The following is a 13,412-nucleotide window of genomic DNA, read 5'->3' as shown; positions in this document are numbered from 1 at the left end:
GTCAACGGTGTGTCTTATACCACATATTAAACCCCAAAGAATTTAACTCAAGATTACCTTAGCACCAAATGAATCAGAAAAATAATATATAAATACACGTTTTATCCTACAGATGTCCAAATGATGTGCTTTCCTTTACCTCAAAGACACCTCAAAGAAATGACTAACACTACCTAAATTAACATCTTCTGGACAGCAGCCAACAACAAAAGTTCGTAACTCTTCTATTCCCGGTACACTGCCTCCTTCACTCAGCATGCCCATTCCCTGTCCTAATTTCTCCTCTGTAAACTACTCTCTCCAGGGCCTCCCTCACCAACCAAGCATCCTTACCAGCCTTCACCCAGTTCCCTGTTAAATCACTTCAACTAGACTGGAAATAAAAGGGACCCAAGCCGAGTGAGGATGGCAGCCACAAAGTGGTGGGGGGCTTGTTATGGGGAGCCAGAAACCAACTGGTATGAGAGCATCCCCGGAGGGAAGCAATGACAACTCCACCATCCAACAGCAATGGGCCCCACTAAGGTCCAAAGAGATCTTGATTTCTGGATCCTGATTTCCAAAGTCGTCTACTAACAGGAACAAAGGCTCTATGGAGAAATAGCTGAGGCAGAGAAATGAGTCTGGAACATCTTATTGTGCAGGGAAGGAAGGAAGTGTTTAAAGACTAATGGTGACATGTCAAAGAACAGAGAAGCTATGGAATACTAAAATGGTGACAGAAACTCCTAAAAGAGAAGTTTGCACAGTAGGAATTGGAAAGAATAATAAACTTCATGAGTGAAGGAGGTATGTCCTAGTAACAGAATAATTAAAAACTTTTGTTTTCTACCACTATTCATTAAGATGTTAGTTTGGGGGGCGCCTGGGTGGCTCAGTGGGTCAAAGCCTCTGCCTTCGGCTCAGGTCATGATCCCAGAGTCCTGGGATCGAGCCCCGCGTCTGGCTCTCTGCTCGGCAGAGAGCCTGCTTTCTCCTCTCTCTCCCTCTGCCTGCCTCTCTGCCTACTTGTGATCTCTGTCTGTCAAATAAATAAATAAATAAATAATCTTAAAAAAAAAAAAAAAAGAAAAGATGTTAGTTTGGGTAGTATCTTTAAGACTAAATATATAGGTATATAATTTTTTTTCTGATATACTGACACATTCAGGGATAATTTGAACATCAAAAAAACAGGGGCGCTGGGTGGCTCAGTCAGGTAAGAAACGGACCCTTCATTTTGGTTCGGGTCATGATCTCAGGGTTGCAGGATCAAGCCCCACATCAGGCTCGGCGCTCAGTGTGGAGTCAGCTTGTCGCTCTCCCTCTGCTCCTCCCTCTGTTCATGTTCTCTCAAATAAATAAATAAAATCCTTAAAAAACAACAACAGGGACACCTGGGTGGCTCAGGTCATGAACCCAGGGTCCTGGGATCGAGCCCCGAATCGGGCTCTCTGCTCAGCAGGGAGCCTGCTTCCTCCTCTCTCTCTGCCTACTTGTGATCTCTGTCTGTCAAATAAATAAAATCTAAAACAAAAAAACAAAACAAAACAAAAAAACCACCACAACAAGCAAATGATGATAACAGATTAGGCTATTGAATAAAATAGAAAATCCATAATTATAAAGAAGTTGAGGGGCACCTGGGTGGCTCAGTGGGTTAAAGCCTCTGCCTTCAGCTCAGCTCATGATCCCAGGGTCCTGGGATCGAGCTCCGCATCAGGCTCTCTGCTCAGCGGGGAGCCTGCTTCCTCCTCCCTCTCTGCCTGCCTCTCTGCCTACTTGTGATCTCTCTCTGTTTCAAATAAATAAATAAAATCTTTAAAAAAAAAAAAAAAGAAGTTGAATCACAGGGCCATCTGGGTGGCTCAGTCGATTAAGCATTTGCCTTCAGCTCAGGTCATGATCCCAGGATCCTGGGATCCAGCCCTGATTCAGAATCCCAGAGCTCAGTGGGGAGCCTGCTTCTTCCCCTCCACCTCCTCTGCTTGTGTTCTCTCTTGCTATGTCTCTCTCTCAAATAATTTTTTTAAAAAATCTTTAGGGACGCCTGGGTGGCTCAGTTGGTTAAGCTGCTGCCTTCGGCTCAGGTCATGATCCCAGCATCCTGGGATCGAGTCCCACATCGGGCTCCTTGCTCGGCGGGGAGCCTGCTTCTCCCTCTGCCTCTGCTGCCACTCTGCCTGCCTGTTCTCTCTCTCTCTCTCTCTCCTGGCAAATAAATAAATAAAATCTTTAAGAAAAAAAAAATCTTTAAAAAAAAAAAAAAAAGGTGACCACTAGTGTTATATACCTGAAACTACTGTAACTTTGTGTGTCAACTATACTCAAATTAGAAAAAAATTTTTAATAGAAAATCATGAGTTCATACTAATGTAAATATATAAACTAATAAACTGAAAAGATGGAGAGGAACAAGATATTTGCATAGTCTCAAAGTATCTCCCTCCAGGGGGCATCTGGCTGACTCAGCTGGTAGATCACAGGATTCTTGATCTCAAGGTCATGAGTTCAAGCCCCACATTGGCCATGGAGCCTACTCTAAAAAAAAAAAAAAGGTATTTCCTTCTAAAATGCTTACTAATTAAAAAGGGAAAAAGAGGGACGCCTGGGTGGCTCAGTTGGTTAAGCAGCTGCCTTCGGCTCAGGTCATGATCCCAGCGTCCTGGGATCGAGTCCTACATCGGGCTTCTTGCTCATCAGGGAGCCTGCTTCTCCCTCTGCCTCTGCCTGCCATTCTGTCTGCCTGTGCTTGCTCTCTCTCCCTCTCTTGCTCTGACAAATAAATAAATAAAATCTTAAAAAAAAAAAAAAGGGAAAAAGAGTAACTTTACAGTAGAAATGCCTAGCAGGCACCACCTTAATCAAGTCATTGAACATTACCAGAAATAGGGCACAAAAAATTCTGCACTTCTTAAAATTATGAAGAACATAGCATCAATATTGCAATATTCCTTCTGAAGATATATAACCTCAATTAAACAAAAGGAACCACCAGACAAATCTAAATTGAGGGACTTTATACAAAATAACTCTCAGTAGCATTAAGGTCATGAAAGTCAAAGGCCTGAAGAACTGTTCCAGATTGAAGGAGACCAAGAACATGTAACAAATAAATGCAATGTGTGGGGCGCCTGGCTGGCTAAACTGGTAGAGCATATGACTCTAGAACGCCAGAACTCGGTGCTTTCTGAATTCAAGTCCCATGCTGGGGGTAGAGTTTACTTAAATAAACAAACAACAACAAATAAACCCACTTTAAATAAATAAGTAAGTGTAATGTGTGATTCTGAACTGGATCCTTACTGCAATGAAAGACATTACTGGTACAACTAGTAACATCTGAGAGGGGTCTGAGAATTATATGACAGCAATTTATCAATGTTAGCTTCCTGATTTTGATGGTTAAATTGTGGTAATGCTGGTGAGTGTCCTTGTTTATAGAAGATAAACACTAAAGTATTCTGAGATGAAGAAGCAATCAGGTCAAACGACTTAAGGAAGAAAAATATCCTTTGTATTGTACTTGCAACTTTTCTGTAATTCTGAGCTGTTTCCAGGCATTTTATTTATTTATTTAAGATTTCTTATTTATTTATTTATTTGACACAGAGAGAAAGATCACAAGTAGGCAGAGGCAGGCAGGGGGGGGAACCAGGCTCACTGCTGAGCAGTGAGCCTGATGCGGAACTCGATCCCAGGACCCTGGGATCATGACCTGAGCTGAAGGCAGAGGCTTTAACCCACTGAGCCACCCAGGTGCCCCTTTATTTTATTTTTAAAGATTTTACTTACTTGAGAGAGAGAGAGAGAGAACACAAGCAGTGGGGAAGTCCAAGGGGAGAGGGAGAAGCAGGCTCCCCGCTGAGCAAGGAGCCTGATATGGGGCTCAATCCCAGGACCCTGGGACCATAATCTGAGCCGAAGGCAGCCACTTAATCAACTGAGCCACTCAGATGCCCCTGGACATTTTATTTGAAAAACAAAAGAAAAATACACAAAAAAAGGGGACTCATGCTCCTTTTTTCCTTTCCGAGTCTCCTAGACACTCAATCTGTATCTCTCTACATCTTCAGTAAACTCTACTTTGACTTCCAAAAATTAACAAAAATAAAAAAATAAAAGAGGCAGCAGCGTTGAAGTCTGCAAAGGGCATGGGGGCTGGAGATTATGAAGAAGAGTTGGCGAGAATGGCCTGTTGGTAACCATATTGTTTTATCTTAATGCAGGTAACTTACCTCTACATTGGTAAGTACTGACATTTGGGGTTCTTGCCATCTGGAATAGGTTTCCTGTAACTTTCTGCCTCATCAACTTCCAATTTCTTTTCAACACTTACCTGAATAACATTTTCTCCAGTGCCTATACTTCAAATTCTCTCCCAACCTCCACTCTGTTCTGGCAATGCTTCCACTGGGTGGCATTCAATGCAACTCTCTTACTTAAAGATGGAGAATTCAACTTTTGGAAAGGTTCCAAAAGAAATGTCTATTCTGAAATGGCCCTATTAATAACCCTCCTTTTTCAGGCCTGACATTCACTAGCATTTCCATCAACTTCATGTGTTTTGCAAGGCCTTTCCTTCTAAGCACACATCCTGAACCTCACCAAAAGTGCCATGAAAACCCCTTTACTCTAAAGGAAATCCTTATTGTATCTTCCAGAGTGGAAAAGAGTTTTGACACTCTTTCCTCCCACTACACAAAAAGTTTCAAATGACATTATAAACTTTATCTCCAGACTTCCTGAAAAGTACCCACTATAACTAGCTTCTCCACTTTCACACCAACAGCAGCTGTCAGGCAGAGAGTCTCGGTTATTCTACAGCAGAAAGGTTTTCAGTAACAATCAATGAAGAACTTTGAAGTTGTGTAAGGATGATGTTTATCACTCACCCTTTCCTCTTCTTTCTTTTTAGTGTGATCAGGGAAGCTTTGGGGGAGAAATAACTGTATTATGGCCCTTCTCCAAGCAGCCATGAACTTTCTTCCTTTATTTCACACAAACACTAAGAAAAGCAAGCTCCTAAAATGCATTGCCATTCTCCCTGGCCACTTACTCTCAACAATTTTTTTTTTTTAAAGATTTTATTTATTTATTTGACAGAGAGAGAGAGAGATCACAAGTAGGCAGAGAGGCAGGCAGAGAGAGGGGGGGAGCAGGCTCTCCGCTGAGCAGAGAGCCCGATGCGGGGCTCGATCACAGGACCCTGCGATCATGACCTGAGCAGAAGGCAGAGGCTTAACCCACTGAGCCACCCAGGCGCCCCTCAACAAAATTTTTATGCAGCCACATCCATGAAGTATCTAAGGAGACTAGGGAGCCCCTGGGAAGAAACCCTATCAACAAAGGACATTAGGGTGAGCAAGGACATCCGAGATGAAAGAAACAGCAAATCACCTGAATATCTAGGAACAGTCCCAGTTTGGAGTTAACTTTAGTTTTCTGCATGTTAAGGAGATAAGACTTTGCACATAAGACCACTTACTTTTCAGGGTTACCATCAAACAATAATGAAGGGAAAGTCTAAAAAAAATAGCAAAGAGACTTTGTCATCTTCAGAGAAAAACAAACTACTCCTTCTGTCTCTCTCTCTCCACCTGGCAAGGATGTTTCCAAAGGTATTATGCAACTTTCTATTAGAAACAGCTAAAATTAATTTTTTTTTTTTTTTTTTTTAAGGAGGCACCTTTTGAGCTCAGTAGACATCAAGAGCAAAGCTCACGCTCCCAAATAGAAAAAAGTTTTGGACAAGAAATTATCACTGAAATTAAATGGTGGCAGACATGTCCAAGGAATATTGCAAGGGTTCAATTCCTTTATGAATCTTGTGACAGATGAATGTATGGAGATGGCAATTAGTGAGCAACAGAATATCGGAATGGTGGTAATAGAAGGAAATAACACCATCATGTTAGAAGCCTTAGAAAGAGCATGAACAACGGGTGTTCAGGGCACCTGGGTGGCTCAGTCAGTTGAGTGGCTGCCTTCACTTGAGTCATGATCCCAGGATTCTGGGATCTAGTCCTGCATTGGGTTCCTTGCACAGCAGGAAGCCTGCTTCTCCCTCCCCCTCTGCCTGTCACTCCCCATGCTTGTGCTCCACCAAGTAAATAAATAAAATCTTCAAAAAACACTGGGCACCTGTGTGGCTCAGTGGGTTAAAGTCTCTGCCTCTGGCTCAGGTCATGATCCCAGGGTCCTGGGATCGAGCCCCGCATCGGGCTCTCTGCTAGGCGGGGAGCCTGCTTCCCCTTCTCTCTCTGCCTGCCTCTCTGCCTACTTGTGACTTCTGTCTGTCAAATTAAAAAAAAAAGTTTAAAAAAAAAAATAGGAAGCCTGCTTTCCTCTCTCTCTCTGCCTGCCTCTCTGCCTACTTGTGATCTCTGTCAAAAAAATAAATAAAATCTTTAAAAAAAAAAGTTAATAAAAACAAAACAAAAAACTACAGGTGTGTTCACCAGAAGACATCAATTGCTTCCACATGTGCCCTCTCCTTAGCACCTCTTTTACTACAGTACAAAAATCAGGTCATGTGCATTTTCATATTGGATTATTTTGTTAAATAAACTTTTGTAGTAGTCAAAAAACCTCTATTAAAATAACATACCAAAATTCCTATATGGTAACAAAATGTATCCTTAGTGTGCCGATTTTAAAAGTGGCTCGGGACGCCTGGGTGGCTCAGTTGGTTGGGCCGCTGCCTTCGGCTCGGGTCGTGATCCCGGGGTCCTGGGATCGAGTCCTGCGTCAGGCTCCTTGCTCGGTGGGGGGCCTGCTTCTCTCTGCCTCTGCCTGCCCGCTCTGCCTGTGTTCTCTCTCTTTGACAAATAAGTAAACGAATAAAATCTTAAAAAAAAAAAAAAAAAGTGGTTAAAAACAGGTGTGCCTGGGGGCGCCTGAGCTGCTTAGTTGATTGGGCCTCTGCCTTCGGCTCGGGTCATGATCTCAGGATCCTGGAATCGAGCCTCAATCAGGTGCTCTGCTCAGAGCCTGCTTCCCACCCCCCTGCCTCTCTTCCTGCTTGTTGTGAAATCTCTCTCTCTCTCTCTTTCTCTGTCAAATAAATAAATAAATAACTCTTAAAACAAAAAAATAAACAAAAAAAACCACAGGGGTGCCTGAATAGCTCAGGTGGTTAAGCATCTGATTTCGGCTCAGGTCATGATCTCACAGTCCTGGGACTGAGCCCCATGTCGGGCTCCCCACTCAGTGAGGAATCTGCTTAGCCCTCTACCCCTTCCCCTCTTCACGTTTTCTCTCTCTCAAATAAATAATAAATAAATAAATAAGTGCCCCAAACAGGGGCACCTAGGTGGTTCAGTTAGTTAAGCAGGTGATCTTAATTTCAGCTCAGGCCACGATCTTAAGGAGGTCATGGGACTGACCCATGTCAGGCTCCACGCTCTGCATAGGGTCTGCTGGAGATTCTCACGCTCTCTCTGCCCCTCCCCCCACTTGTGCACACCTCTAATAAATGAATCTTTAGGGGCGCCTGGGTGCCTCAGTGGGTTGAAGCCTCTCCCTTCAGCTCGGGTCATGATCCCAGGGTCCTGGGATAGAGCCTCGCATCGGGCTCTCTGCTCAGCAGAGAGCCTGCTTCTCCCCCTCCCCTCTTTCTGCCTGCCTCTCTGCCTACTTGTGATCTCTCTCTGTCAAATAAATAAATAAAATCTTTAAATAAATAGATAAATTTTTATAAAAGTGCCCCCAAGCAAAGTTTACTTCTGCACTTCAAAGAATTTCATATGCAACCAGAAGACTAGACTGCACCTTGCCAAATTATTACAATATTAACAATAAGCACATATAGCTGTGAATGACATTCAGTTCCATCTGTCTATTCTCTAAGCAGCAATGAACTCAAGGGTATGATTTCAGAATATAAGAAGCCATTAAGGCTGCTTTTAATAGATTCTTCTAAAATATGATCCTATACAGCTCTTCAAAAGAAGGACAATACATTTTAATTGTGAGATGAATTTTTACAATGCTTTCATCTCCCGTCTAAAAGAGGTCTGGAAAAAGAAATAGCTACAGTGGAGGGAGGGAGTAAAATGTGTCATTCTGGTTATTAAAATCCATCAAGTTCATACTTCAGCCTTGGGATAACTGCAGCCCAAAAACTGACTTGCAAGTAATTATCACCACTATCTGCAATAAAAGTTAATTGGACATAATTGAACTAACACCCTAATCGGAGGGAAGCTGCAACTGGCACACAGCCCACTCCTCCTGCTTCTTCAATCTGCAAATGAAACTGCTAATAATTTGTGGACAAACAAGAAATTGGTCTCATGGTTTCCCCACTGCAAATCACTCAGCAATTCCAGCTAATGCCCAGCATGTTGAGCCAGGAGAAAAATCATTAACCAGTGCTTCCTTTGATAAAGATGAATTTTAACAATAACCAAGTCCATTTAGGCTGAGAGTTGCTGAGAACTGGTACATTTCCCCTAACCACCCTAAGTAAGGCACTATGGCCTGATCTACTAGACCCTAGTACTATGCATTAGATGTGCCCTGTGACACTAACATGTAATACTAAGAAGAGATGTTATACAAGGCAAGGAGCTACTATTATGCTAATAATTTGTCTCTTCTAAGGGAAGCCTGTGTAATCTCATATTTTAGACAGGCAAATGGCATTGTTGATCTGTCCCAACAGCAAAGACTAAATCACTTCTGAATAGACTTTGGAGCTGATAGATTCCTGCTGCTTAACTCATTTGCCTTCAATTCTGGATAAGAGCTGTAACTTTTCCCCTGAAATTTAGTACCAGACTCTCTGTTCTTCAATTGTGTCACAGCCCAAGGGACTAAGACTCCCCTAAGGGTATTGTGGAGTCTTAGGAAACAATTCTGTTTTTGTTTTGTTTTTTTTTTTAAAGATCACAGGTAGGCAGAGAAATAGGCAGAGAGAGGGGGGAAGCAGGCTCCCTGCCGAGCAGAGAGCCTGATGCAGGGCTCCATCCCAGGACCCTGAGATCATGACCCAAGCTAAAGGCAGAGGCTTAACCCACTGAGCCATTCAGGTGCCCCAACCATTCTGTTTTATAGAAAGGGGAAAACTGTGGTCTTTTTTTTTTTTTTTTAATCAACAGTGACTTATAAAGTGGGATGACCCTGCTGAGGTGACAGAAAGTAAGAGAAAAGCAGGCACAAAGTGCTCATCTCTGTTAATTTTTTTCTCTGCTTCAAGTTTTTTATTTTTAAGTAGTATCTACACCCAACGTAGGGTTCTAACTCACATCCCGGAGATCTAAAGTCACATGCTCTACCAACTGAACAGCCAGGTGCCCCTACTCTGCTTATTTTTCTTATTTTATTTGGGCTCTATTCTAGCAAGGAGGTGACTAGAAATTAATGCAATCAGAACCTTTTGCAAAGCAGCAGCTGGACAACCTGTTCATTTGGTACATTTTTCATTTAAAGTTATTTTGGAAGGTTGGAGTTCACTTTCTGCAGTCATTCCATTTCTTTTTTTTTTTTTTCATTCTTTTTTTTTTAATTTTATTTTTTATAAACATATAATATATTTTTATCCCCAGGGGTACAGGTCTGTGAATCGCCAGGTTTACACACTTCACAGCACTCACCATAGCACATACCCTCCCCAATGTCCATAACCCCACCCCCCTCTCCAAACCCCCCTCCCCCCATCAACCCTCAGTTTGTTTTGTGAGATTAAGAGTCACTTATGGTTTGTCAGTCATTCCATTTCTGATGGAAATAGAGGAAAGCCTAGGAATAGCTCAGCCAAGATGCAATAAACAGTGAGGGATCTAGAAACTATAATATGAATAGTAAATGGAAAAAGAGAACACTTAGTACGAACATCCTTCACTCATTCAATCCCTGAGCAAAAGTGATGCAGTAGGCACTGTGGTAATACTATGTATTAGGAATACAAATATGGCAGACAAAATCCCTGGTAAGAAACATGATTACTGTGGTGAAAGTATCATAGTATAGGGGCACCTGGGTGGCTCAGTGGGTTAAAGCCTCTGCCTTCGGCTCAGGTCATGATCCGAGACCTGAAACTGACACCCGTATCAGGTTCCCTGCTGAGCAGGGAGCCTGCTTCTCCTTCTGCCTCTACGGCTCTCCCTACTTGTGCTCTCTCACTCTCTCTAACAAATAAATAAATAAAATCTTTAAAAAAAAAAATGTGGATGAAACTGTTTGAAAATCAAAATAATGAAACAAATACTTCCAAGGAACAATGAGAAAGAAGGGAGAACAATAACATGGGTCATTGAAAGCCAAGCAAGAATTTGCTAGATTGAGAAGGGTAAGCTATTCTAGGCAGAGAAAACTAACATAATGAAAGGCATGCACAACTATGCTAGAAAACTAACATAACTAAATGCATCTTTGGGAAACCACAAATGGTATGGTATAAAGAGGTGGGTGTTAGATGTATATGCCAAACCTGGATATAAGCCTGATGTGCCAAGTTATGAAGAGCCTTATATTTCATACTAGAGGGACAGAACACCAGATTAAGAATAAAGGTGGGCTGGCACAGTTAAGCAGCCAGACTCTTGGTTTTGGCTCAGGTCATGATCTCAGGGTCCTGGGACTGAGCTCTTGTGTTGGGCTCCACATGCAGCATGGAGTCTGCTTCAGATTCTCTCTCTCTCTCTCTCTCTCTCTCTCTCATCCCTCTGCCTATCATACTGTCACTCTCTCTCAAAAACAAAAAAAACAAAAAATAATAAAATCTTTTAAAAAGAAAAAAAAGAATAAAGCTGGGTTGGAGTCACAGCTCAATATTCTTTTTCTTTAAAATTTTATTTATTTGACGGCGGGGGAGGGGCAGTGAGCACAAGCAGGGGGAGTGGCAAGCAGAGGCAGAGGGAGAAGCAGGCTCCACGCTGAGCAAGGAGCCCGATGTGGGGCTCAAAGCCAGAACCCTGGGATCATGACCTGGGCTGAAGGTAGTCACTTAACTGACTGAGCCACCCAGGCGCCCCCATAGCTCAATATTCTTAACATTAAATCAGTATAATAGTCCCAACATCTTACAGAATAACTGTGATGATTAAATAAGATTATATTCATAAAGTGCTTAGTGCAGTGTCTATGCTCAACAACGGTAATTGCAACTCTTATTAGCTAATGTCAGACTTTATCCTGAAGCCATGGGGAGAAAGGGACAGGTTTCAAGGAGACTAACATGATCAGATGTCTATTTTAAATCAATCTGCCGAAAATGTGAAAGACAAACAGGAGATGGCAGAAATCAGTTAAGTAGCTATAGTGATTTCAAGGCAAGAGACGATCTTAAACAAGGGTGCCATAAGAGGGCCATCACACAAAGGAGGGAGTAGATTTATTTCTGAGTCCACAAACAGGTTAGTAAAGTCTGAAGAAAGGCAATTTTAGATGAACATAAACAACAATGAGCTTATTTAATTCAATACTGGCACAGTACTCGAAATGCTGAAGCAAAAGTCATGACTACTCCTTAAGAATGATGGAAAAGAGGGGCTCCTGGGTGGTTCAGCTGGTTAAGCATCTGACCCCCTTGATTTCAGCTCAGGTTTTGATCTCAGGGTCATGAAAAAAAATGATGGAAAATTTATTTTCAGGAGCTAAGAATCTGAACTAGATGATCGATTATTAAACCAACTTCCAGATTCCATGACTCTAAATCACTAACAAAGGTGATTTTATATGGTCATTAATGACTGCTTCCTTTATAGAAAAGTTCATAATTTTTGAAGTGCTTTCACATGAATGTTCTGACTTGATTTTCTCAAATGCCCTATGAGATAGTTTGTGCAAGGATCATTAGTCCCATTTTCAGAGATAAAGAAACTAGGAAAAGCTCTTAGGGAACCTGGGTGGCTCACTGGGCTGGGCGTCTGCCTTTGGCTCAGGTCATGAGCTCGATCCTGGGATTGAGCCCCGAGTTGGGCTCTCTGGCTCTCTGCTGGGGCTGGGGTGGGCCTGCTTTCCCCTCCCTCTCTGCCTACTTGTGAGCTCTGTCAAATAAATAAATGGAATCAAGAAAGAAAGAGAAAGAAAGAGAGAGGAAGGAAGGAAGGAAGGAAGGAAGGAAGGAAAGAAGGAAAACTCTTAAGTGCGTTGACTACAACCAGGTTTTCTGACCCCTGGGCTCTCTCTTTCCATTCTCACCACTGCCTCCAACATAGTGCCACAGTTGAGAAATCAATTCTGAGAAACCATCCTTCTTTGGTCACCTGTTCCAATATTTATTTCAAAATCGGGAATTTCTTCTGCATGTCTTATATTCATTGTTCAGGAGTTTCAGACTATTCCTTTGTCCTCTTCAAGGTGAATAAGAGCTATCTTTATATAATGCTCCTTCATATTTGCATAATACAAAATATCTGTCATTTCCCTAATCTGGGCTAATTAACCCCAATTCCTTGAGGTTTTTTTTCACGTATTCTTTCCTTTAAGCTAATCAAGAAATGTGATCCCTAATTTAGTATTAACTCCAATAAGACAATAATCTCTTCCCATATACTCCAAATTCTAATCCCCAGGTATCTTTTAAAGAGTACTTCTCCAATTAATTCATACCAGTATTTAATGAGCACCTACTATGTAACAAGACATTGCTCCAGGAGTGAGGGGTTTGGCAAAGAACAAAACAAACAAAAACTTGTGCTTCCATTTTTACACAAGGTACAGTGGGAGGGTCAGATAAATTTAATGAGCGGATTAAGTTCCATAGACTCTTAGAAGATGATAAACACTAGGGAAAGAAAAAGCAGTGTTAGGAGATGAGCAAAGTGGGTGGAATAGTGATTTTAAATAGCATGGCTAGAGGGGTCCTCACTGAGAAACTGTAGTTCTCCATGGCTTATCTGCTACTTTCAGTGCAAAACAGCAATATAGCTTTTAATTTCATAACAGATTTTTAAAAAGATGTTGTTTATTTGTCAGAGAGAGAACAAGTGAGTCTGTGCACGTGCACAAGCGGGGCAGCGGCAGAGAGAGGGAGAAGCAGGCTCCTTACCAAGCAGAGAGCCAGATGCGGGACTCGATCCCAGGACCCTGGGATCATGACCTGAGACGAAGGCAGATGCTTACCTGGCTGAGCCACCCAAGTGTCCCAATGTAACAGATTTTTTTTTTTTTTAACATTTTATTTATTTATTTGACAGAGAGAGAGAAAGAGAGAGAGATCACAAGTAGGCAGAGAGGCAGGGGGAAGCAGGCTCCCCGCCGAGCAGAGAGCCCGATGTGGGGCTCAATCCCAGGACCCTGAGATCCTGACCTGAGCCGAAGGCAGTGGCTTAACCCACTGAGCCACCCAGGTGCCCCGTAACAGATTTTTTTAAAGCAATTAAACTATAATCAATATAGTTGTCCCCTCTCTCCTTTCAAGCTTAACTCTTAGACTTGTACTTCTAATAAAAAGCAACTTGTCAACTTGTTTAGAAGAGTGGAAT

The 13,412-nt window shown here is 42.2% G+C and overlaps 1 protein-coding gene and 1 pseudogene across 1 annotated transcript in view; one reads left to right on the top strand and one right to left on the bottom strand.

The window, feature by feature from the left end:
• LOC111151454 (family with sequence similarity 222 member B) overlaps positions 1-13,412 on the bottom strand; it is an 83,238-nt gene that overhangs the window by 24,527 nt on the left and 45,299 nt on the right. The gene's annotated exons all lie outside the window — the stretch shown is intronic.
• LOC111151435 lies at positions 4,170-5,917 on the top strand (annotated as a pseudogene).

The sequence above is a fragment of the Enhydra lutris genome, unplaced genomic scaffold (assembly GCF_002288905.1).
Source record: "Enhydra lutris kenyoni isolate GAN:26980312 unplaced genomic scaffold, ASM228890v2 scaffoldscaffold26, whole genome shotgun sequence".
In the NCBI taxonomy this organism is placed as follows: domain Eukaryota; kingdom Metazoa; phylum Chordata; class Mammalia; order Carnivora; family Mustelidae; genus Enhydra; species Enhydra lutris.
This window is presented reverse-complemented; position numbering and strand designations above follow the sequence as displayed.